The following is a 26116-nucleotide window of genomic DNA, read 5'->3' on the forward strand; positions in this document are numbered from 1 at the left end:
AATGAAGAACTTGAAGACGAAGTAGTTGGGAACGATGCCGTTAGCTCGACAAATCATCTCGAAGGCCACTATCTTATGAACAGCACCGGGGGTTAGCATCTGAACACTGCACCCGTTACGCCGGAGTATTTCTTCTTGAAAGTCAGTTAACGGAAGGCGAAGACCGGCGTCGAAGGTTTTCAGATAAACACCCACCTTCCCAGGCGGAGGTCGAGTGATCAAAGAACCAGAGACTGGAAACTCCACCCCATCAGCCGGAGTGAGGCGGTAAGCCTCCTGAAGGGTGTCGAATTCGGAGGAACTAGCGATTAAGCTCTGAGCAGACGCCATGACGAAGAACAAGAAGAGGAGAAGAAAAGATGGAATAAAGAGGCAGGGTAGGAGCTGAAAAAGAAAACTGTTCGAGAGCAATAAAAGGAAAGGAAAGCGGGATTTACGAAAATCCCTGACATGGCTGACGTAACCGCCGCGCACGCCGTAATGTTACATCACCGGAAATGAAGCGTCGACCGAGTAAAAGCATGACGTGTGCACCAGCAGTTAAGTCCAGAACGTCATAGCTAGCTAGCATACGTTATGACTACTGGACTGGGGGACTTGATGACGCGCCCCTCAGAGCGGGCCAGAGACAGGCGAGCCCTAGCAGGGCGCTACCAGCAGGGAATCGACCAGGCGACCCGGACGTCCCAAACGACCCCGGATTCCTACGCGGGGACCGGCTCCAGGCGACAAGACACTAGGCGACAAGACACCAGGCCAGAGCATAATCGCCTGGACCAATCGTTGGACCGGACACAAACGTGGAACATGTTTCTCCAATAAGAGCGTCAGATCCTGTCGGGATCGCAGTCCCTGTCCCTCGTATGGTCCAAGGAAGATCTTCAGTATAAAAGGCCTATCATCTGGCCTTGACGAGGTAAGATCTCTTCACCCCAGCCTTTATTCTCTATACGTCCATTCTCATTTCACCAGCTAACTTGATCATCGGAGCGTTCTTTCGGGACCTCCTCCCGGATGACGGATGACGCCTTCATTTTCTCTGTGACTTCTCAGGTTCCAGCCGGACGCCATTCATCCATAGCTCAAGTGCTTCGGAGCCAGGTCGCATTAGTCACCTTACCCTTATCCCGGGTATCCATAACATATGCGACATAACCTGTGCAACCCTGCTGAAGGTAGTGCCTCGCTCTCGCTATTGTACATAGAGTCGGTCCACCCTACAGCCTCTCGCCCTGAATCACTAACCCTCCCCCACTAGGAGTCCGAACCCTCACTAGTTGCTGCTCGCAGTCGATCACTGCCCTATTGGGGCTCAACCAGTCCATACCAACTATAACCTTCTTCCCTCGAAGGGGAATAGGGACCAAATCCACGGAAAACTGCTCACCAAACCTCTGCAGTGAACATCCTCAGTGAACCCTCACAACCCTAATGGTCCTGTCATCTGCTATCTCCACATCAAGTGGGCAATCGAGCTCCCTCGGAGCCCTACGAATCTCTTGTTGAGCACGAGCGACACTAAAGATCGGGTAGCCCCCGAATCAAACAATATCAGAGCAGATATACCGCTCACAAGGAACAATCCTATAACGAAACACAGAAACATAAGCAATAATCAATTTAAATAAAGAGATAAGGAGAAGATACATACCCGTCACCATGTCGGGAGCTGCTCGTGCCTCCTCTGCTGTCAACTGAAATGCCCTGCTCTTCGCCACAGGCGCCTCTGCCCGGCCCTGACGGCCGTCTGTAATCCTCAACGTAGCAAGAGTGAGTGCTGCCACCTGCCCTGTCGTTGCTAAACCCGGGCACTGGGACGCTTGTGTCCCCTATGATTGCACTTAAAGCAAATCAGATCTGATACTGTCGTGGTGGTGGTAGTAGCTGTACAATCATTGCACACATGTCCAGTTCGGCCGTACTTGAAGCAGCCTGAACTCCCTGCCTTGCACGTCCCCTCATGCAACTTGCCGCATTTTCCACAACTGTTACGACCCTGCTGGCTCCTAGGTCGGTGGTCTGATACCTTGGGCTTCTTTCCCGAACTCCCTGACTAAACCCCCTCGGGTTTCCTCTTCCTCTCCATTTCCAAATCCAACTCTCTCTCTCTCTCTCTATCTCTCTCTCTCTCTCTCGCCCTAACAATCATGTCCTCCAGCGTCTTGTAGCTGGAGAGGTTTACAAACTGGCAGATATCACTCCGTAACATCTCATGATATCGGGCCTTTTTCATCTCCTCATCCTCCACGTACTACAGAACGAGAAGGGCCCTCTCCTTAAACATAGCGGTGATCTCCGTCACCGTCTCAGTCGTCTGCTGGAGATCCTGGAACTCCCTAGCATGATGTTGCACCTCTATCATAGGTCCAAACTCGGCCCTGAACCTGGCCGAAAAGTCACTCCAAGTCATAACATCAAGAGCTACACCATCACCAATGGAATGTCTAACCTCCTCCCACCAGTCACGTGCCCTGTCCTTTAGAAGACAGGATGCAAGTTGAACCTTGTCCCCCTCGGGACATTTGCTGGTGCGGAATGCATTGGCGACATCAGCCAACCATCTAGTGCTCGCAATGGGGTCCCGAGTCCCATGGTAATCGAGAGCTCCACAAGCTCTGAACTCCCTGAATGTCAGTGTGCGTGACCCCATCATGGCCGCCACCTCGGTGCGGAAAGCACTCAATCTCTCATCCAAAAGCTCCACAATTACCACCTTGATCGTATTGAAGATCATAGGAGTCTGATCCAGAATACTGCGCGTGATCTCAAAGGAGATGAACTCCCTCGTCTGGTCAACTAGCTGCTCGGCTCAAGAGCCCGAGCTTGATCCCTCACTGGCGTCTGAACTGCCAACTAGTCTAGTGTGTAATACCACCATTCTGTAAACACATCATAACAAACATCATAATACTAATCATATCTCGAGGGATCAAATATACTACAAGTTCCCTGGATTCATCTCAGCCTTCCTTGATTCGAGTATGGATCCTCTGCTTTCAGTAGTACGGGCCCATACTACCTTCCACATCTATCTGTACTTTCCTCAAGAACTACCTTGACTCCACCAAGTCCCTTCTACTGCTACGGTTGTTCTCAAGCTAATCTCATCCTAGGCTTGCCCTAGGATAATATGGTCTAAAACTAAGGCTCTGATACCAACTTGAAACATCCCAAAAATACGGTCTAAAAAAATTTCATTTTTAAAATCATTAATTAAACCAGAATTACTAAAAATCATTTATCAAAACATGAACCATAATATCTCAATGTCAAAACAGTGTATCCATAACAATCACATGTCAAATAAATCAGAGTAAATATCCTAGGCTAATCATAAATGGTGTGTGTCATGCAGTCATCCCGAGCTCTTCCCCTTGCTATCAAAATTACCTGAAACCAAAGCTGAAAAATGTAAGCACGAAGCCTAGTGAGTCTCACCAAACTACCACATACCATACACATAATCACATAATAACACACATTGGGCCTTGACCGCTACATCGGGCCCGCCCAGCATCGGACCGAAGTCCGGTATACATATAACATATTAACAGGCATATAACATAACACATAACATAAACATATAAACATTCCTCGGGCTTGCCCCGACATTGGACCGAAGCCCGAAACATATAACACATAACATATAAGCTAAACATTCCTCGGGCTTGCTCCACATCGGACTGAAGTCCGGAACATATAAACAAACACATGCAAGAATCACGAAGACATCAAGCATAAAAAACATTCATCGGGCTTGCCCTGGCATTGGACCGTGGTCAGGAAACATATAATCTACTTCGGGCTAACCCCGTCATCGGACCTAATTCCAGCATACTCTAGCATACATAAAAGGGCCGACATTGGTGCCTTCGACCCGTTCCTACCGAAGGAGAACTCACCTCACAAAGCTGGCTGTGGAATCTCTCGGTAAGGGGTCTCTATCGGCTGCTTCTGCGACTCCTCAGCTAACATCATTACAATATCACTAAATCAATGTCCAAAATCTTTCTTAGGTAGCATGACTACATTGCCCTTGTTAAAAGTCACATTCTGTCAAGTCAACGCTCTGGGTTGACTCAACTCGCCAAGTTGACCCATCAACTCTCCGAGTTCTACGAATCAAAAGTCTGGAACTCGCGATCCAACTCGTCGAGTCACCCCCTGACTCCCCGAGTTCCCTGGCTACTCATGTCGCGATAAAATGATTCAACTCGTCGAGTCCCTTCACAGACTCGGCGAGTTCTATCTTAAACTGAATCGGGACACAACAACTCAACTCGTCGAGTTCCTTCTCTGGACTCGACGAGTTCCTCAGTCTGTTTGGCCATCTTAAGGGATTAAGCCCCTATTCTTCAGATCCAAGCTTCTTGTTTCTCCTATACACTGATTATGTCCTTTTTAGGGGTAAAGTTTCCAACTTTACCCGCTAATAACCCTTCCTCAAGCGTTTAGCTAAAACCCTAGTTCTCTAGAACATAGATCTTGGTCTAAAAGCCTTGATAGTCCAAACTGAAGCATACTAGCATAGATCTAGGCCTTAGATATCATTTGAACACGTAAAGCTCCTAACTTTCCTTCCATACATGCCCTTTCGGGGCTTAAAAAGCCATAATAACAACCTTAAAGCTTGCATGGGGCTTCCATGGTCATAAAGTTTGCACATTTATGCCATGAAACCCCTTCTAGACACCAGATCTGAAAGGTAGGTCACTTGGGACGTCCATTTCCCAAGGACTAAGCTTCTTGGGCCAAAACCCCCATAAAGTGACAAAGAAGAGATCTAACAAGCTATTAAGCAAGGTTGAGACTTGCTTACCAGAAAATGAAGAGGATGAGAAGTTGTTTATGGATCTACTAGCTTCCTTCAGAATCACCAAGTGTTTTCTCTTCTTCACAAGCTTCAAATACACAAAGTTCACTCAAAATGGCTCATAAACTCACAAAAAGGCTCTAGGGTTTTGTGGATTAGGGTTTGGGACTTGGAGGCTGAAAATGAGGCCAGTGGGGATTAAAATGCTTAAATTGGGTGCAAAACCCCGAATTAGGGTTTCATCCTGACAGCCCTACTCGTCGAGTCGAGGCTTCTCAACTCGTCGAGTTGGCGACATAAATCCCGCGTCCAATCTCGTTTCTACTCGACGAGTCTGGGGCTCCCAACCCGCCAAGTAGCTCTTCAAAAATGAATAAATTATAATTAAATGCGTACCAGGAATCGGACGTGCGTCGTATGTGCATGCGTCACACCCAAGAATTGGGTTTAACGTATGTGCCATTGACGAACTAGGTGGTGAAAAATTGTCCTTGCAGTTGTCGCTATTTTTTTAGTCATCACCGGAGTCGGACTATATATATATATATATATATATATATATATATATATATATATATATATATATATATATATATATATATATATATATATAGTCATCAAGGTTGTGAATCGTTCGGCGATAGCACGGCGGTCGACTGGGGTCAAACGATTAATCGGTTTGGCTGACATTAATTAGGGACCTAAATTACTAATAAAAATATAGTAAAAGTTAATATATGTTATGAAAATTAGTATTTGAAAATTTTAAAATTTAAAATTTTAAAATATTTCGTATAATATTTGAAAACTTGAATATTTAAAACATTAAAATTTTGGTGTAATATTTGAAAATTTAAAAATTTAAATTTTTAAAAATTTTCTCGCCAAGGAGATCTAATGACCTCCTAGCCCAAGTTTGACTGATATTGACCAATTTCCACCAAACACTATAATCGTAACCGGTTGCAGACCGTCAAACGAGTAATCCTATATTAATCGGCTATTAAGGCCAATTTCTACATTTATATATATATATATATATATATATATATATATATATATATATATATATATATTCAAACGAGAACATTTTTTAGCTATGAGTCCAAAAAAACACGCGCTCGTTTGTTTTCTAAAAAAAATAAAACCCATCCCTCCCCACTACCCCATCCCTACTACTACACCCCACCCATTCTTCTCAGTTTCTCTCTCTATCACGCCACAGCTACCGGAAAATATGGCAGACGCCGGAACCACCACACCACTGCCTCTTCCATCTCTCTCTCAGGATACCTACAAACATCCATGCTTCCAGAAGCGTTTTGGATAAATCGAAAATATCTTTCACCGGTAACGGGAAATCGGACCTGCTGGTGACCGGAAACCATAAAAAATAACCTTATTTTAAACACATAAGCTCTTCCCCTGATTTTCTGCTGCTGTGCAATCTTCACACAAGGCACAATTTGAGTCGACTTTACGGTACACATCTTCAATCTTTGGGAAATTCATGTTTAAAGGAAAAGTGAATCTGTATCTCGAATTCAAAATCGTATTCATGTAGTTTTCTCTCTGAATCAACAAATCCTTAAACCGTTCATCATTGTAATAGAATAATAGGAACTTTTGTAACCAGACATTTGTGCCTCGTTTATATCAAGCTGATTCTAATGGATACGTGATAGATCATCAGGCGCCAACCAGAAATTTTGGACACACTGTATTGACGATTAGGGCAGAAGTTATAACCAATGTAATCAAGGTGAGATCCATTTCTTATTTTCACTGTTGGTTTTTTTCACATTACATATTTGAAAAACTACTTTTATATCATCTGTGGCAGCTGCTGGATGAATCTCTATTTGCTATCTGTGGATTTAAGGGAACATATGATCTTTTTGATGATAAATTACCTAACAGCCCTTTTACATATGATTACATCAAAGTGAAAACAGCAATATCATTTGTTCCATAATATGGCTTGGAGAACCAACCAGTGGCTAGTGATGATCATCCAACTGATAGTGACCAGTGGTGTAAAGCTATTGAAAAGCACTTATCATCAACTCTTTTTCATACTTCACCCATGGTTAGCTATAGCACTTCTCATTTTCCACTTTTTTTCTTATAAATTGATTATATGTTTATAGATATGCTCTTGCTAATAATATTTTCCTTTTTTCTGGAAGGTGAGGATTGCATCAATTACTTGTTTTGCAGGACTAACTTCATGTGTATTATTTTCCCTTCTAGAGGACAAACTGGATCAGATCATCACTTATTCTGTAAGATTGTAAAAGATTCACTTGCTAAAAAGGTTCTATTTTAGAAGTTAACATTGCCATTTTTTTATTACCCTACTAAATATCCATTTCTTTATCAATTTATATCATATGAAAAATTTATAGATCAATGATGCTCTTGATGATGATGTCCTATTAGTAAGATCTGTTGCTTGTTGTTTCATTGGTGTTATTGCATGTTTTCCAAAAGCTTTTATGAGTTACCTTTGAATTTATAGTTTTTGAGTTTCAATTGTGTTTTTACAGAAAAGTTTCTTTATTACCATATTAGATATCCATTTCTTTATCTAGTTTATAACAACCTTACAAATGTCTGAATGTAATAGTGTGGAGACCCTTTGCAAGTTTATCAATACTGCTAAAGTCAATAGTAACCATCCATTAGGCTAGGTATCATTCTCTCATTTTATATTTAAATCATTTTATTTAATTATATTTGATGCATTTTTATCTTGTTAGCTATATGATTTCACAAGTTCTTGTATTTAGGTTCGTATTGCAGCCTCCTAAGTTTTAGCTAATTTATGTGATTATGTTCGCTACTGTATTAACTTATTTACCCCCTCAATCTCTTTTGTAGGTGAGTACTAAACTTTCATTTTGACCATTCTACCCCTATGCATTGTTTTGTTTTTATAAATTCACTCATCTTTGAAGTGATATACTTAAAGGATTGCGACAAAATGGTTTTTTTGTTAATAAATTGTTCTTTATGCCTTACAAGAGATGGTGATATGGTAAAATTGTAACTTGTCAAGATTTATATCATTTTCAATGTTTATTTATGTAATTGTATTTTAAATTTATTTGATTTTATTTTTTATACTTAGATCAAAGAAAATGTTTTAAGAGCCCTTGGATATCTTTCAAGAATTGTTTGATGTTCAATTCAATATTTTCATGATTATGTAGAAACTAAAAGATGTCTGGCATCAACTTCATTTCTACAACTAATGTGGGAAGATTCATCTTTGTTGGAAAGAATGGTACATACATTTTTTGTTGTGTGACATCCGAAAACATGAAGGTACCCTTTAAAACCCAAAAAAGTGGTTACTTTTACCGTTTTACCCTTTTTATTTTTACTTTTTTTTGAAAAAAGGTACGGTTAAATGTTTGTCATGCATTGAGCAACTAATGAGACATTAAAACTTGAAGATACAAATTGCGCTTCTTCACTTTTTAGTATTCTTTTATTTCTACTACGCGGTTCATCTAATTTCAAAATCAGGATACAAGTTGCGGCTACATTGGCTGCCGTAGCGACAATACTTGGTGACTCATCCATCATATATATGCTTCATCTTTTCTTGTTTCTCTTTATCTCTAATTACATATGATTTATATGGAAAATATCGATTCGATTATGTCATCGAGAACGAAAAAAAATCTTGTCCATATTAATCATATGTGATTAGATACATATAATCACATATGATTAAACCCACCACCTACCACAACCACTACCATCCACCCACCTCCCAACACTGGAACCCACCACATATCGCCTACCAGCTACCACTACCCACCCAACACCACCCGCCACCCAAGATTTGTTTTTACATTCTCGATCTAATAATTTTTTATGGTGTTTTAAATCATATGTGTTTTAAATCAAATGTGAATAAAATGAGCGGTGCGTTCTTGGTGGTGGGTGGGTAGGAGGTGTTTTGTTTAATCACATGTGATTATATTTATTAATCACATATATATATATATATATATATATATATATATATATATATATATATATATATATATATGAAAAAGTTCAATAAACAACCATTATTAATCAACGAACCAATGAACTATTCTAAAACGTCGGAATTTTACGCGATCAAAGGCAAAGGAATTGGTTTTATACTTTTTACAATGGACGCACATACACTGGATTATATTAAAACTCACTTTTTTTTTTCGTTTAAGTTTTTTTAGGCAATGTTTTTTATAAAAAAACCCAAATATACAATTGTTCATGATTTTTCGTCCTCTTTACATAGAGATTCATATTGATATATGAAAAATGTTTTTTTTTTTAAAAAAAAATGACTTCATTTCAAACAAAACCCATTTTTTTTATCAAAAAATTGTAATAAATATATTAAAATTCATATTTTTTGTAATATTTAAACAAATATTCATATTAATGTAAAAAAAACGAAATTTCAGTGCGAATCTGCTCAGATTCACATTGTGATTGTGAATCTGAGCAGATTTACAAAGTAAATAATAGCAAGTCAGATTATATTGTGAATGTTAAAATTAAAATATTTAAAGTTTAGATTTACAATGTTAATCTGAACTAATCGAGTTTTTTTTAATCGTTGATGATGTTTATTAATAGAGGACAAAAATTGATATTTTTGGTATAATTGGTTTTCTTTTATAAAAATAAACTTAAATATTGAAAAAAACAACAAAACGAAGTGAGTTTTTTTGAAGAAAAAAAATATTTTTATATATCAATATGTATCTCTATGTAAAGAGGACGGAAAACCGTGAACATCCATTCCATTGGCCGTTGATCGTTTGAATTTTTGACGCTAACGATTGGTTTCTTGGTTTCTTGTTAATATTGGTTCTCTCTATTGAATATATATATATATATATATATATATATATATATATATATATATATATATATATATATATATATATATATATATTGTAAGTCCCAAATCTGCTTGTGTATCAATCAGATCCGTTTGATGGTGTAGAATCTCAATCAAACGGATGATGCCAGATCTAATGAAGAAGAAAGAGAAGAAGAAGATGATGAATCTTGTATGATTTGATTAGAATGAAGATCCAAATACAAGATTTACATACAAACACACACACTTAAGTTCCTCTCTTCTCCCTAACTTTCTCTCTCTACAATATGCTCTCTCACATGCACTCCTTATCACTAATACAATATATAGTAGACATGGGCCGTGAACAGGTTTACGGCCGTGGACCAGTTCACGACCGTAAACACCACCTGGGCCGTGAACAGTTTTCAGTCCTAGACAGAAAATTACAATTTCCTAGAAATGCAAAGTATAAACAATAATTTAGACCCAACAATCTGCCCTTTGATTTATAGCTTTTTTTCTAATTGACCCAACAAACTCCCCCTAAAAAGTGGTTGGCCTTTCTTGTCAATCTTCATTGGGAGCTTGGCTTCAGCATTAATCTTCAAATTCTTCACAACTTCAAGATGAACTTGATGAATCTTCAATAAATGACTTCATTTTGAGCAGCTGGGCTTTTCTTCAGAATTTGACATTGAATACACATTGAGTGAGGAGGGGTTTTGTAGAGATTCTTGAAAGATAGCGCTTTCAGCTTGAGAATCTTCAGATAGAATATCAGCGAGAACGAATCTTCTGGATCACTTAAGCAGGTTCATAGATAGCAGCAGACTGATTGAGGAGGCTTCAATGCAATCCGTCACATAATCTTCAATTGCAACTTCACCTTGCTTCTGGGTTGAAGGATTGAATGTTGAAAGAATAGTCTTCATTTCTTGCTCCTTCGAATGAGAATTATTCGATGATCACGGACGAAGCCTTGGCTCAGAAATTTTCGACACAGACTCCATGAGTCTCATCTACATATGAATTCACTTTTTAAGACAAAACAAAACTAAAAGAAAACTTAACACACAATATTTTTGGATTTTTCATATTTTCTGGAAAAATAAAAACAGAAACAAGAATATTTTTGAATTTTTGATTTTTCTGAACAAGAACTAAAACATAAATAACATTATTTTTGGATTTTTTTTAATTTTTCTGATTTTTGTTTGATTTTTGAATTTTTTTAATTCTCCCCCTAAATTTGTGCATAGAGGAAAACTATGAACACATTTAACAAAAATATTTGGGATCAAAGTTGTCAAGCAATCCAATATCGTTTATCAGCACAAGCCTGCATGTCTAGATCTGGTCAATCACCGGTATTGTGGTCCACTTAAACATAAAGGATGTTGACAATTTGGACAGATTATAAGTGACAAGTCATTGTGATATATATTCCTAAATGGACATTTAGCTGACGACGACCAAGGATATTGTTGTCCAATTAAACTAAGCAGCAAGATCTACATACAACCTATTAAATGGTTCAATTTTAGATGTACTAGAACATGTTTCCCACTTCCCGATATACCCCGGTAATCAAGAACTTCCAAAGAACTCCTTACTTTAGGTGAGTATTCAATCATTAAGAAAGAAGTCAGATATAGAAGTGCATATGTTGTATCCCAAGTCGGATGTCTTCCAATCACACAGAAGGAACAACATATGACTAACATAGATAGGGGTTTAGAGAGATAGTAGAGTGCATATGATGTGTCCTAGGTCGGATCTTCCGATCACGCAGAGGGAACAACATATGGCTAACAGATAGAAAGAATTTCATAGATATGGAAATGCATAGAGATAGAGTTGCATATGTTGCATTCTAGGTCAGATATGTTCCAATCACGCAAAGGAAGCAACATATGACTGACAGATAGAAAGCAAGAAAATAATTTCCTACAGACCTATTTTATCATAAACCCCAGTTTCCCTATCAATATCGTAATTAAGGACATGATTCCATACATCAAGGAAATGTTGAGCCACAGTTCTAGATAATTAACTTTTACTGTATCTCGCAGGCTCCCATGTTTATCTCACTGCTCAATCTACCCGAGCGTCGTATGGTCAGTCCAAATGAAACTATCTAAGTTCATATTAGTCAAGACCTTTCAATTTTCAAACTGAGTCTAGTCCTTTTGAATCCTTTGTGCCTACCAGCACATTGAATACAGAATCTAGACAATTCGGCTTTAGTGCATTACACGCATCATAAATTGCCCTTTAGCACTATACTTCATATAACTTCCCAAAACAACCTACTAAAGAAAGACATATAAGGAAATAAAAATTTGTCTTCAAAATGAATCAGTTTAAGATAAGCTCAAGAGTATAGAGAAGAAAACTCAAACCGTAAGTCACCGATTGAATTTGCATCCAAAAGGTCTGAGAACATCACGCATAATCTCAAAACAGATTCGAAAATTCTTCATGTCATTAAGCACTAACCCCATGTGTGATCCTTTCCTTTCTTCCTTTCCCGCAAAAGGCACATACTCCCAAACAAAGTTCTGAATGTTGTACAGTTGAGAGATGTTCCCTATCATGTGCCTGGAACAGCCACTACCAACAAACCGAAGTCTAATGATATGCCTCCATAGCTGCTCCGACACAGAGCGGGATCAGTTGGTCTTTGGAACCCAATCCATTTTGAAACTAGGTTGACCTTTGTCGTCTACGCACGGTACTCTCTCCCAAGACACATCCTGCTTATCACAAACAGAAGATGTAGAAATATTAGAATCATTAGAAGATTTAGGAGAGTGAACCTTCGGTACCCATCTGTAGTTGGGTTTAACCCATTTCTTGTTTGATCGGATGGATGGCTCAGTACTTGCTTTTGAACTGGAAGTCGATCGTTGAGATGACTTTGAGCTAACTGATCTTTGTTTCACTGGAGCATCTCTTGGATTGGATTTCTTAGCCGGCATTCCCTTCTTGTTCTTGGGAGTTGGATTCTTGGCCTTCTTGGCATTCCAGTCGCCATTGTCTGATCATGATCTCGAATGATTTCCTTTGGAGAATCTCCCTCTTGGCACCTTCTGCCATCCTTGTTCGTAGTAGGGAACGTATGCGCGATTTGGACAGTTTCTGGCAATGTGTCCAGGTGTTCCACAGTGAAAACATGTCTTTTTCTTCACATAGGAGTTGTTTCTTCCTGTCCCTGGTGGCGTATCTTTGCCTCGCTTCTGGTTGTTCCCACATGCACACATACAACAGGCACTCTGTTTGGCTTGCTTTGGTGGCCTGTATTTCTCAACAGCAGGTTTATCAGAAGTAATGAGTTAGAAGCAACAGATTCAGAGTTCAAGGAGACATTGGTTTGTTCAAAAGTGTTCTCCTTGTTCTCTTCATCCGCTACTTTACCTGCACAGGAAGTAGAAACATTAGAATCTTTCATCTTAACACTTTCTTGCACAACCACGGCAGGTTTGCCATACACCATAAATGGTTCTCTATCTATTTCTTCCTGAGTCAAAGGAGTAACAGTATAAGTGTGATTAAATGGAGGAGGGACACTCTCATATCCTATTCCTACTTGCTTTTGGTCCTTCCATTTCATTAGTTTTTCATTCATTGTTGCCACTTTGTCACTTGATACATCGAATTTTTTAAAGTTGAAATCGGCATTTTCAAAACGTATTTTCCATTTTTCAAGTTCCTCAATGACAGCAGCAAGTTCTTTCTGAAGATATCTATAATTGACACACTTATTGCTATAGTCCTCCTGTAGTTTCCTGAAGTCCTTAGTTTTGGCCTATAATTGTTCTTTCAATGGTTTCTGACCTTTCCTAAGTTGGTATCATTCGTATTTTAGTTCCTCGTTCTCTCTTCGTAGTAATTCATAGCGTTCACGTAAATTCTCCAAGGAAAGTTCATTGACTTTGATTTTTGAAGAACTCATTGTTTACCAAAAATGCCCTTTGACTTAAAAACTCAAAAGTCAACCTTAAAAGTCAAATTTAAAAAGTCAAACTTAAAAGCTAAATTTGAAATTTTGAAAGTTAAATGAAAAAGTCAAAGTTTAAAGTCAAAGGTCAAACTTGAAAGTCAAAGTCAAAATTTTAGGTTAAAAGTCAAAAATAAAAGTCAAAAATTAAAAACTAAATTTTTTGGAAGAAAATGAAATTTAAAAATAAAGGAAATTGATTTTTGGGCTAAATATGTCAAAATGCTAAATTATCAACCGAGAAAGGACTCCTTTTGAATTAAATTTCGAAGGATTATTCCATCTAGCAAGCTAGATCAGCTGGTAAGGCGCGTTGGCTGATGAAGCGAGGCACCCGGGTTCGAATCATGGCAGCCCCAAAATTGTTTACTATTTTTTCAGATGCGCGTGCGAGGATGCGAGGACGAGGTGCGAGGCTGAGATTGCGATGCGAGGACGAGGTTGAGCCCTGAACTCCGAAGCGTGGCTGGCCGTGAACCGCGAGCCGTAAACGTGACCGAACACGCCCGACCGTACACGTGCGAGGTTGGGCGCACACCGAGAACCGTGAACCCCGACCGAACACGTGCGAGGCTGGCCGTAAACTCCGAGGGCCGTAAACGAACTTCGGGTCGTGAACCCTTCTTGGGCCGTACACCCTTCAAAGGCCGTAAACACTTCAACAGATGCGAAGAAAAACGACGTTTTTCACCATTTTTGCTCCAAAACTCGATCTAAAACTCGTTTTTATCAAAAACACGAAGAACAAACCCCCCTATTTTTCAAAGATCTATCCAAAAACGCAAAAATTCTTCAAAAATAAGATCAAATACGCTCCAGATCTGACCAAATTGATTGATACAATCCAAGCTCTGATACCACTTGTAACTCCCAAATCTGCTTGTGTATCAATCAGATCCGTTTGATGGTGCGGAATCCCAATCAAACGGATGATGCCAGATCTAATGAAGAAGAAGGAGAAGAAGAAGATGATGAATCTTGTATGATTAGATTAGAATGAAGATCCAAATACAAGATTCACATACAAGTTACACACACTTAATATAACACCCGCGGATCCGGGCTAGTCAATTTAGTGACAATAAGCATAAAAAATGAGTTTTTGATGGAAGATTATTTCGAATGATTAATCTTAACCAAGTTTTATTATATGTTACAAGGGTTCCGTACATATAAAGAACGCCGAAATCCGAGTTATAACGAAGAAGTTATGGTCCGTCGAAGTTTCGCGGCAAAACCGGCACGGCACCAGGAGACGTAAATAGTGAATTTAAGATAGAGAAATTTTTGGCCTTAGTAATCTAAACCAAAGTTGTATTATACGTTAAACTGAGAGCGTCCATAAAAAGAACGCCCAAATCTGACATCGTATGAGGATGTTATGAATTTTCTAAGATTTGGCATAGCAGTGCACGGCCCGAAACTCGAATTTTAGTTCGAGCGGTTTTTGGCATACGCGACCTAAATGAGAGTTGAAGATATCATTAATAGGAACTCAACGATAAAAATACAGACAAAAATGGAGTCCGTATGAAGGATTTACGAATTCTTCGCGGCCATTTAATAGTCTATTTCCTCCTACTATTAAATTTAAGATTGGTCGAGAATTTGCCGATGGAGTCTAAATGAAAGTTGTAGATCTTGTTTTTACCTACGCGTGAAAAAAAAGAACGTTGAAAAAGGAGCTCGTATGCGAAAGTTATGAATTTTTTAAAATCGGCTGATTTCCACCCTATGTGCGATACCACGTGTCAGCACCAGGCTGTGCCTGGCTTTATCCAGCTGGCTCACGACGTGAGTGACCCTCCAGCCCCCTATAAATAAGAGGTGAAGCCCTCTTCATTCCTCACACCTCCCCTCACTTCCCCCTCTCTCTAGAACCTCTCTCTAGCCCCCGAAACCCCCCGAAAAGCCTAGGGAACCTCCCTAGCACAAGGCGGAGGCCCCGGAGTGCCCGACGGCTCCGAGAATAAGAGCCTTTCGGCTCAGGAACGCTGCTCCAGCGGAGCCCGGTTTTGAGAAAAACCTGTTGTAAGTGAGCTACGTCTACCTTATCTTTAGTATAGCTTATGTTTCAATATTGTAATGTTATTATGACCTTATAATAAGTATTTGGGCTATTATTATAAGTTATATAAGAGTCGTTATAATATCTTTTTAACCACTCGCGGTACGGGGAATCTGGTTTGGAGGGCCGCTTGGGTTGCTGGATTCAGAAGTGATATATATGCCAAAATGATCCTGCCCTCCGGTGTTCTATGTCTGGCCCCTGTCTGTACATAGTGGGTGAAGAGTATTGTTTAACGCATATATAATAGTAATAATAGTTAGACTATTAATTAGTCTCAAAGAATATTAGACTAAACTCTAGTGGTAATGATACTAGGTTCTGTTAAAGGAGTTGTTTAAAGTAAACGAAGTGTTGTCCGAGTACCGAGTCACCACCTTATCAGGTGAGTGCATAGTTACTTTCATCTTACACATAGATATAAAGTATTTTATATAAATTATGTGCTATGTGTGTATACTGTCTGAATACTTGCTGTCTATGTTGTATGAAATGTTTTATACATGTTTTTAAATGATCTAAACTGTATATGTAGTTTATATCTACAAAATGTGTTGGGTAAAACATGGGTAGATTAGAGGTGAGATAAATGATGAGCGATGAAAGATGAGATAAATGATGAGCGATGAAAGATGGGATGAATGATGAGCGATGATATATGAGTGATAAAATATGGTGCAAAGCGATGACCTAAGCGATGAGCCAAAGCGACGAGCCAAAACGATGAGCCAAAGCGATGAGCCAAAACGATGAGCCAAAACGATGAGCCAAACGATGACCCAAGCGATGGCCCCGTCATCTAGAAGAGTATGGATGACAACCACATACTATTCTAGACAGTCTAGTGGAACAGTAGCAGGCTCGCAACCTGTAGGTGTTGTGAACGATGTGTTCACCCGGTGTACTCTAAAAACACATTGACAGGTATTACGAGTGGACTCTCGAAAACGATACTGTCAATAAACGAGATAAACCCCGACGACTATGCAGACTTAGTGACGATTCCTTAGGATACTCCTTAGGAATGAATGAACGAGGAATAGCTGAATATTAGGGTAGATCCTTAAGAATAAAGAAGATAATGGGAATGGGTAATTGGGTTGATTGTTTGATGTTTAACATAATAATTAGATTATTGTGGGTTGAAAACCCTATGTACTCACCAGGTTTCCCAACCTGACCCACTCAAGCTTATTTGTATCATAGGTGTCGATATGAAGCTACTTTACACTGAGGGATTTAAAAGATATGTAGATCACTAGTGTAAATGAATGTAAGTTCTGTTTATGCTTATGTTTCTGTATTGACGATGACATCCTAAATGTTTTTAAATGGATTCAAATACATTTCTTCAGAAATGCTTTGATAACGTATTTATCATGTTTTTCTGGGAACAAATTCCGCAACATTTTTATTAAAAGAGGTACTCTGATTTTTATAAAGCATAAACAAAAACATCGGTCTTTTCTGGCCGTGAAAATGTGGATGTCACAGTTGGTATCAGAGTATTAGTTTACTCGAACTAGGAATATGGATTTATTTGTAGACTTAAACTTAGAATGCTAAGCAATGATTGTGAGGAGTGTGTCTAATGAATTTAGGTAATACACCTGAATAGACACAAGCACTAGCTTATTTAGGGAAAATGCCTAACATGCTTTTATGTGCTAAATGATTTATGATATGCGTTATATGATCGGATCTATGGTCTGTTGCCGACCGGATCTGGAATCTTTACGTGTTCAGGTTTCTAAACGTTTAATTACGATATTAGAACTGGCATGTAACTTTTCGGAGTGATAAGGAGATTTACACGTCGATCGTAAATAAAATCTTTCCTATCTTAATTCTCGTCATTACGCACCGAACGTTTGAATTGGTGTATAGATCGAAATGGCAAGAACCCGAAGTGGAGTCGGGAACGCAAATGGAAATAGGAATCAACGGCCCCCGGTGATTGAGCAAATACTTGTTGTAGTAGAAGCTGTACCTGAACCAATCACCATGGCTGGAGTACAAGCCATGATTCGGGCTATGTTATCTGAACAAAGGGAAGAAATGAGGCAGATGTTTCATGAAAATAGGGACAAACCTACCATGCCCATTGAGCAACCTGAGCTAATTCCAGAGCAATCGGAAGAAGGGAACTATAGCCGCCCTGTGAGTCATGTTGGGACTCAAGGAGAACGAAGGAATGGCCCGGAGAGGGGAAACGACAAGGATGGACGAATGTATAAGAACTTCTTGGGTGCCAAGCCACCAAGTCTTTCCGGAAGCCCAAAGCCGGTTGAGATTATGGACTGGATCTCCGAAATGGAGATGGTGTTTGAGAGCCGTGACTGTAGCAACAAGCAAAAGAACGTCTTTGCAGTCAGACAACTAAAGACTAGAGTGTTAAGTTGGTGGAAGTTGTTAGCAGATACAATGCCACGAGGAGAAGCCATGTGAATGTCTTGGGAAGCATTCGTGGAGCAGTTGAAAATGCAGTACTGCTCGCAGTTGAAAATGCAGTACTGCTCAGAGATAGATCTAATAGACCTAAACAACGAATTTCAGAACCTGATGAAAGGAAAGATGAGTGTGGATGAGTATGCCACCGCATTCACCGAGAGGATGAAGTTATTCCCCTACTTGGTGCCTACTTAACTCTCCAAGATCGATAGGTTTCCTAACGGGCTGCCCACAGACTTTGGCCCAACAGTCAAAATGGCAACTACTTTGAAAACAGCCGTTAGAGCAGCCAGGAATGTTGAGACCCAAATAAAGATAAAAGGTGTGGAGAAAGCTGAAGTTGGTGAAAAGAGGAAGTTTGAAGGATACTCAAGACCTGATAAGAGGGGAAAATTATCGAAGTCTAACCTGGATGACCAAAAGTATGGAGCCAAGTGGTGCGAAAAGTGTAAGAAGAAGCACTTCGGGAGATGCGATGGAGAAGTAACATGTTACAAGTGTGGAAGGATCGGTCACTATTCCAACGATTGTACGCAAAATGATAAGGTATGCTACGAATGCGGAGTCAAGGGGCACATGTCTAGAAACTGCACAAAGAAACACGAGGCAGCAAAGCCAGATACACCACCAAGGCCAATGGCATTCCACATGATCCTCAACGAAGCAGACAACAACACGAGGAATCGTGGATGAGGATTTCATATCCGAAGATCAAGTTATGATGTAGCCTATTAAAGGCATAGTCTGGGGTGAACTTGAACGCCTATGTAATCATTTCAAGAAATATTATAAACCCCGGTTTTGTTATCTGATGTGTTGAATGATTGTGTGAAATTCTTGAATGGTGACTTGGAAAACTGCGAGACAATGCTTGGGACGAGTATGAGTAGGTGTGAATGGTAGTAGAGGCCTATGCTACCGGAAACACATGACTCACACTTGGATCAGGGAAAGTCACAAGATTACCAAGAAGCTAGTAATTGATTTCGTTTTATTCAAGTATGTCGTTACCATCGTTTCGGTAATGACTAAGAAGATGATTGTTATTCCGACCCTAGTGGTCATATCAAATCGAGTCCGACTAAGATGAGTATGTTACATGGTACAGAGAACCAAGTTCGATGTAACATCCGGCTTAAGCCGGAAGATTGAAATGAAAGATAATCAAAGCGATCAGTAGAGGTATCGCGACAGTTGCTTGTAGCTAGAAATGTACCTTTTAAGATGTGATCAGAACATGAAGGAAAGTATATTCCATTCTGGAATTTGACTCTAAGAGACCAGAGTTTAAGCGTTGCAACATACGATGAGAGGTCATTAGAACGTGGCACATCGGTCTATTGTAGTAATCAAATAAACTTATCTTAAGTTTGTTAAGAAGAAGAAGGAGTCTCTGATAAAGAGCGAGGTTGTGACATGAAGGTCATGATTGAAAGTCTAACGAGGCATAGAGAATGAGTGCAAGATCAAGCACCGCTTGCAGTCAAGAAGACCAGGAGTTAGATACGCATTCGAAGAAACATAGAAGTTACGATTATTACATAGGATGAAGAGATAACGTATGGAGTCATTATACAACCCTATTTTGTTTATGATTTCGGGACGTAATCATCCTAAGGGGGAGATAATTGTAACGCCCGCAGATCCGGGCTGGTCAATTTAGTGACAATAAGCATCAAAAATGAGTTTTTGATGGAAGATTATTTAGAATGATTAATCTTAACCAAGTTTTATTATATGTTACAAGGGTTCCATACATATAAAGAACGCCGAAATCCGAGTTATAACGAAGAAGTTATGGTCCGTCGAAGTTTCGCGGCAAAACCGGCACGACACCAGGAGACGTAAATAGTGAATTTAAGATAGAGGGCTTTTTGGCCTTAGTAATCTAAACCAAAGTTGTAGTATATGTTAAACCGAGAGCGTCCATAAAAAGAACGCCCAAATCTGACTTCGTATGAGGAAGTTATGAATTTTCTAAGATTTGGCATAGCAGTGCACGACCCGAAAATTGAATTTTAGTTCGAGCGGTTTTTGGCCTACGCGACCTATATGAGAGTTGAATATCTCATTAATAGGAACTCAACGATAAAAAGACAAACGAAAACAGTGTCCGTATGAAGGATTTACGAATTCTTCGCGGTCATTTAACAGCTTATTCTCCTCCTACTGTTAAATTTAAGATTGGTCGAGAATTAGCCGATGGAGTCTAAATGAAAGTTGTAGATCTTGTTTTTACCTACGCGTGGAAAAAAGAACGTCAAAAACGGAGCTCGTATGCGAAAGTTATGAATTTTTGAAAATCAGCTGATTTCCACCCTGTGTGCGATGCCACGTGTCAGCACCAGGCTGTGCCTGGCTGCATCCAGCTGGCTGACGACGTGAGCATCAAGAAACTCACGACGTAAGTGACCCTCCTAACCCCTATAAATAAGAGGTGAAGCCCTCTTCATTCCTCACACCTCCCCTCACTTCCCCCTCTCTCTAGAACCTCTCTCTAGCCCCGAAACCCCCCGAAAAGCCTTGGGACCCTCCCTAGCACGAGGCGGAGGCCCCGGAGTGCCCGACGGCTCAGAGAAGAAGAGCCTTTCGGCTCGGGAACACTGCTCCAGCGGATCCCGGTTTTGAGAAAAACCCGCTGTAAGTGAGCTACGTCTACCTTATCTTTAGTATAGCTTATGTTTCAATATAATAATGTTATTAAGACCTTATAATAAGTATTTGGGCTATTATTATGAGTTATATAAGAGTCGTTATAATATCTTTTTAACCACTCGCGGTACGGGGAATCTGGTTTGGAGGGTCGCTTGGGTTGCTGGATTCAGAAGTGCTATATGCCAAAATGATCCTGCCCTCCGGTCTTCAATGTCTGGCCCCTATCTGTACATAGTGGGTGAAGAGTATTGTTTAACGCGTATATAATAGTAATAATAGTTACACTATTAATTAGTCTCGGCGAATATTAGACTAAACTCTAGTGGTAATGATACTAGGTTCTGTTAAAGGAGTTGTTTAAAGTAAACGAAGTGTTGTCCGAGTACCGAGTCACCACCTTATCAGGTGAGTGCATAGTTACTTTCATCTTACACATAGATATGAAGTATTTTATATAAATTACGTGCTATGTGTGTATACTGTCTGAATACCTGCTGTCTATGCTGGATGAAACGTTTTATACATGTTTTTAAATGATCTAAACTTTATATGTATTTTATATCTACAAAATGTGTTGGGTAAAACATGGGTAGATTAAAGGTGAGATAAATGATGAGCGATAAAAGATGAGATAAATGATGAGCGATGAAAGATGAGATGAATGATGAGCGATGATATATGAGTGATAAAATATGGTGCGAAGGGATGACCTAAGCGATGAGCCAGAGCGATGAGCCAAAACGATGAGCCAAAGCGATGAGCCAAAATGATGAGCCAAAACGATGAGCCAAACGATGACCCAAGCGATGGCCCCGTCATCTAGCAGAGTATTGATGACAACCACAAACTATTCTAGACAGTCTAGTGGAACAGTAGCAGGCTCGCAACCTGTAGGTGTTGTGAACGATGTGTTCACCCGATGTACTCTAAAAACCCATTGACAGGTATTACGAGTGGACTCTCGAAAACAATATTGTCAATAAACGAGATAAACCCCGACGACTATGCAGACTTAGTGTCGATTCCTTAGGATACTCCTTAGGAATGAATGAACGAGGAATAGCTGAATCTTAGGGTAGATCCTTAAGAATAAAGAAGATAATGGGGATGGGTAATTGGGTTGATTGTTTGATGTTTAACATAATAATTATATTATTGTGGGTTGAAAACCCTATGTACTCACCAGGTTTCCCAACCTGACCCACTCAAGCTTATTTGTATCACAACTGTCGATTTGAAGCTCCTTTACACTTAGGGATTTAAAAGAGATGTAGATCACTAGTGTAAATGAAGTTAAGTTCTGTTTATGCTTATGTTTCTGTATGACGATGACATCCCAAATGTTTTAAAATGGATAAAAATACATTTCTTCGGAAATGCTTTGATAACGTATTTATCATGTTTTTCTGGGAACAAATTCCGCAACATTTTAATTAAAAGAGGTACTCTGATTTTTATAAAACATAAACAAAAAAATCGGTCTTTTTTGGCCGTGAAAATAGGGATGTCACACTTAAGCTCCTCTCTTCGCTCTAACTTTCTCTCTCTACCATATCCTCCTCTAACATTCACTCCTCACCTTATATATATGAGACATGGGTCGTGAACAGGTTCACGGATGTAAACCTGTTCACGGCCGTAAACACAACCGTAAACACATATACAGCCGTAAACACCAAGTTGTTTACGGTCCTAGACATAAAAATACATTTTCCTAGAAAAGTAAAGTATAAACCAATATTTTGACCCAACATAAATATATATATATATATATATATATATATATATATATATATATATATATATATATATATATATATATATATATATATATATATATATAGGTAGGTAGGTTAAATCGAGAACATTAGAAAGGTTGAGAACGCGAGAATATATCACAACCAACCAAATAATTAGATCTAGGGCTGATAGACAAGGGACCATTTATGTCAATTTCAAAATTAAAGATATCAATATGTAAATAATAAAATCACATAAAGGATATGAACGTAATTTTAAATTTGTTAATTTCATTAAAATTTGCTTAAATTTATTTTCGTTGGTAACAAATCCACAATATTTGATCATAGATTATGAACATCGGCATAACGTCTACGCCTAACCTTTTGTTCTCTCTCCCATCGGCGCATCACCCACACCTTTTTCCATCGTAACAGTTCTCGTTTCATGCTCGCAGTCTTAATTGGACCAGAGCAAGCTGCCGATTAGTGGCGTTTCTAATATTGTATTTGTTTTTCCGGCGGAGCAACAAATCATTGGGTTTTGGATATGGTTTTCTAGTTGGTGTATCCGGTGATATCTCATGGTTTATATGGGGGCTGTTTTTGATTTTCCGCAACACCTGCTTTGGGATCGAGTGTTGTAGAGGTAACGCAGATATGTTCATAGTGCTAAGATGATTAAGATTAAGGAGATTCTGATATTCAAGACTTGAAGACAATAAATATGTTGCTTACCAATGATAATCATGAAGGGAAATTAATATGGCATGGCTACTTAAAAAGGTAAATGACCTTTCATAATTTTTGTGAAGCTTTTTCTTATAATTTTCAATCTTAAAAATTGTTACGACTCACCCTTTTCATATGAGAAATTACCTACGTGAATTAGGTTAAAACTATATCACACCACTTTTTTGAATATAAGTTTATTCATTGTGCCAAATAAGGTAAAAAGTAGACAAAATTTCAAAAATGGTCCCTGTGCTTGTCAAAATTATGTGTTTTTGGTCCAAAAAGTTTTAGCGGTGCATCAATGGTCCAATTTTGGATCTTTTTAGTGATTTTGGTCCCTATTTGCTTGAAAAAACTATTATACCCTCCTGATTTTCTTTTTCCTTTTCTTTTAATTAATTTATTATTCATTATATTATTAAAAAAAATATATATATAATTTACTTTAAAATATCATCATTCATCCTACACTCACAACCACCACCACCACTGCCATATACCACCAGGATTACAATCAACCACCATACCATCATCGTCCAAAATGACCACTGATCAGACAAAAAAAGGGGCTAAATCAAAACCAAGCAAAAAGAAAAATCGACAAAGTGAAGATCTGGAGGCACCGAATCAAATTGATTTCTGTAAAGTCAATTTCATCTATGTAGTTTATTTCAAGGTTTAAGGGTTAATGAAATCAAAGAAGTAGATGATTTTCACTGAATCAAATTGAAGCTGAAATCAGAGCAAAAATTGATTCACTCGATTGGGTCACCAGAATCGGAGCTAAAATTAGATTTGAATCAAGAAAAAAAATATATGTATGTCTGTGTGTGTTATGTTCTTGGTTCAACAAAATTGTGTGTGTTATGTTCTTGGTTCAACAAAATCCATCATTCATATCTGCCACCCAAATCGGAGCTGATGAACAAGCATGGTCGTATCCCCTCCACTGTTCTCTGGTTCTCATTCTCCTATATCTTATGACCACTCACTGAAACCTGGCTTCCAATGGACGACAATGACCACCCATCGATTACCACCACCGACTGCTACCACCGTCCGCCACCATCACCACCGGCTACCACGACCGTTCCCCACTACCATCCACTGCCAACTATCACCATATGCCCGCTAACCACCTTCATTTCTCTCACCCTTACCCCATCTCTCATTCATTAATCCGGGAAAAGTTAACTAGCGACCACCACACCATCGTTTGACACCATTATCTGTCGGCACCCACCCCATCCCCACTGTCCTCTCTCTCCTCCTGTCTCATCGGAAACCATTAACAAAGTCGAAAACCACCATTAGTAGCTCCCTTTATTGCCCAGATCTAAACCAAGTGCCAATAAATCATACTCGGTGCCCAAATCAATGCAAAGGGTGCTCAAACCCAGAAATTAAACCCTACACCCAACGATTAGGGTTTTCAGTCGCCACCACTACCTTTCAATGATTAGGGTCTTCGATCTGGACTGAGAATGGTACACATTTGGATTCCGACAAGCAGATATCTCCATCGATGAAAGGAAAGCCTAAGGTTTCTCAACCTCTTTGTCTCATTCTTCTACTGGTACAAGTGATGGAGAAGATGAAGGGAAGAACCCATAAGAGTTCGATGATGGTGGTTTGAAAATGACGATGGTATGACAGGTGATAGTGCCTAAAAATGGGTCCGACAGTGGTGGATCTTGAGGGGCACGATTTCTGGTTGTCGGAAGATTCTTTGGTCTTGGAATGCACTGTGGTTTATTTTTTACAGTAGATAAAGGTAGAGGGGAAGGGATAAGAGGGGTGGGTGGGTAGGGTTTTTGTTTTTTATTTATTTTTAATTAGAATAATAATAAAATAGTTAAAAAAATTAAAAAAGAATAATTTAAGGGCATATTCGTCATTTCAGGTAGGGTATGGACCAAAATCACAAGATAATGTGAACCATAGGGACCAAAAGCACACAAGGTATCCGAAATTGGACCACTGATGCACCACAAAACTTTTTTGGACCAAAATCACAGATTTTTGACAAGCACAGGGACCATTTTTGCAATTTTGTCTAAAAAGTACGTATTCTATTTATTTTATAAATATAGATTTAAAAGCAAAGGTAACGTAATGGTCTATTTATGAATAAACTAATATATGCAAATTGGTAATTTGGGTTCGTAGTTCTTTTGGTTGAAGTTTCATATGTATCAAAAAGTAGCTATTAATCATTGTTAGGTTATAATTTGTTAAAGTTGATAATATGTTGAAAAGAAACAGTCGTAGCGACAAAAATATAGGTTTGATCGAAAGACTGAGAATGTGCTTTATTAATTTAAATGATTAAATGATAATTTCATATCGAATTTGAAATAATGCCCAATCATTAGTGAATATGCATATAATTTTCTGAAAACAACTTATCAAGTTATTTACATGTATCTCATTATATAGTTGTAGTTTTTGTTTTTATCTTTCACTTTTTTGATCATTAGTGAATATGCATATAATTTTCTGAAAACAACTTATCAAGTTATTTACATGTATCTCATTATATAGTTGTAGTTTTTGTTTTTATCTTTCACTTTTTTGATGTTTATATCTTAATTTGATTAAAAAAATAATATATTTAACTCTATTCTTTATTGTTATAGCTTCAGGTTTGTATTTTAAGAAAAAAAGACAAGGTCGACATCATATCCGTTTGAAGGAGCAAAACATATGTTTTATTCATTTGTGATCTCCGTTTGAAGGAGCAAAACATATGTGTTATTCATTTGCGATTATAATT

At 38.8% G+C, this 26116-nt stretch overlaps 1 long non-coding RNA gene across 7 annotated transcripts; it reads left to right on the plus strand.

Moving 5' to 3' along the window:
- The first annotated feature begins 5930 nt into the window (after positions 1–5930).
- On the plus strand, positions 5931–26116 carry LOC145129069 (uncharacterized). Of its 7 annotated transcripts, none has more exons than XR_013717282.1 (7): positions 5931–6295; positions 6507–6575; positions 6657–6902; positions 7003–7130; positions 8029–8143; positions 22957–23391; positions 25980–26116. It is a non-coding gene; the product is annotated as an uncharacterized LOC145129069 (long non-coding RNA). The 7 variants fall into 7 exon arrangements; XR_013717284.1 differs by having other exon boundaries at positions 7003–7098; XR_013717281.1 differs by lacking the exons at positions 8029–8143; positions 22957–23391; positions 25980–26116 and adding exons at positions 7443–7506; positions 7697–7954 and having other exon boundaries at positions 5939–6295; positions 7003–7098.

The sequence above is a fragment of the Lactuca virosa genome, chromosome 8 (assembly GCF_052849685.1).
Source record: "Lactuca virosa cultivar CGN04683 chromosome 8, Lactuca_virosa_CGN04683_v6, whole genome shotgun sequence".
NCBI classification, from domain to species: Eukaryota; Viridiplantae; Streptophyta; class Magnoliopsida; order Asterales; family Asteraceae; genus Lactuca; species Lactuca virosa.